Source organism: Neophocaena asiaeorientalis, unplaced genomic scaffold (genome assembly GCF_003031525.2).
Source record: "Neophocaena asiaeorientalis asiaeorientalis breed wild unplaced genomic scaffold, Neophocaena_asiaeorientalis_V1.1 scaffold43, whole genome shotgun sequence".
Taxonomy (NCBI): Eukaryota; Metazoa; Chordata; class Mammalia; order Artiodactyla; family Phocoenidae; genus Neophocaena; species Neophocaena asiaeorientalis.
Genome location: NW_020173674.1, coordinates 9743171 through 9744572, shown reverse-complemented (window position 1 = coordinate 9744572; position 1402 = coordinate 9743171). Strand labels below are relative to the sequence as shown.

The following is a 1402-nucleotide window of genomic DNA, read 5'->3' as shown; positions in this document are numbered from 1 at the left end:
TCAAATCTTCGGCGGCTAGAGAGGCGGGGAGAGTGGGTTCCCTGGGGGCTTCCTGCCGCTGGTTCTCTTCCCAGAGCCCGGGCATAGCCCGTGCCCCCATGTGACGGCTGCTAGAATGCAAGGCAGGGGGGCGGCTGTGCAGAGAGCAGCCTGCAGTCAGGAGGAGCGGAGGGGTGCAGGCTTCTGGCTGGTTCTCGGCTCTGTTCAATTCCCACCGCTCTCCTAATCCGCGCTGGTGCCACGGCATCCGTCCCTGGGCAAACCGCCTCCTGGAGGCCAGGAGGCTCTGCTGGGCATCTTGTCTCATGCAGGCATCCAGCTGGATTCCCAAGGGTCCTTGGGTGGGGGGAAGCCCCAACAGATGCGCTGCCCAGTCTTGCCAAGTAGAGTCACAGGCAGCATGTCCTGCCTGGCCAGGGCCATAGGCCACTTGCATGGGAAGCTGGCATGGTGGGGTGTCTTCCATTGGGGTGCTCCTTCCAGGGGCAGCACTCCCGACCGCCCTTTCGGGCTGGGATCTCAGCCAGAGAGGCAGGATGCTCTGAGGACTTGTTCGCCTTCAGAATCCCCACATCTTGCCAATGAGCTGGGCCTTCACCTTGGCCTTCCCCTTCCTCCTCCCTTTCTCCTCTCCCAGGCTTAGTGTGCTGGTCTCCTGCTCCATGAAAAGTGCTCCCAGGAAAGACCTGGGTGATGAGAATAATCCCCAGAGCCTGGAAGGAAGGTCACGTTAGGCCAGAGGAAGGAGGTGATGTCAGGGACTGAAGCCCAGGCCTGCCCTGGGCTCTGAGAGTGAGGGTAGATGCTCAGAGGGACACGAGGGAGTGGGCATCCTGGGCAGGGCTCTACCAGTGAGGGCGAGGCAATGGGGGCACACGGTGGGGGGCTGGGGGGACACACACAGCAGAGGGGAACGGCTAAGGCCAGACACCGATGGTGTCTTGTTACTTCTCTGACCTGTACACGTGAAAGAGGGCTCTGATTCAGAAACATTTTCTAAAGCTTCGGGGGAACATCGGAGGTTTGTCCTCAGGGAATGGGTCATGGCGGGAGCCAGGGAGAGAGCTGGAGGGCAGGTGGCTACAGAAGGTCAGAGAGGCAGAGGACAGGGCCCACAGCAGGGACAGGGGAAGTGGGAAGGAGGGAGGGAGGAAGGGAGGAAGTGGCAGCAAGAAGGTGGGCAGAGTTGGGTTACAGGGCGGAAGGGAACTGGAGGGGAGGAGGCGAGGCCTGACCCCTGGAGTGAAGGGGGCCAGGTTTGGGAGGGGAGGAGAGAGGTCACAGGAGAGCAGGGAGGGGAGGGAGGCCAGGAGAGCCTGGGACTGGCTGGGAAGGGGAGAGACAGAGGCGGGGACCTCAGCAACATCCCCTAGTGTCTCCACTGACTTTCAGGGAGGAACTT

At 61.8% G+C, this 1402-nt stretch overlaps 1 protein-coding gene across 1 annotated transcript in view; it reads right to left on the bottom strand.

The window, feature by feature from the left end:
* Positions 1-1402, bottom strand: part of SYT7 (synaptotagmin 7) — a 40260-nt gene that overhangs the window by 20125 nt on the left and 18733 nt on the right. The gene's annotated exons all lie outside the window — the stretch shown is intronic.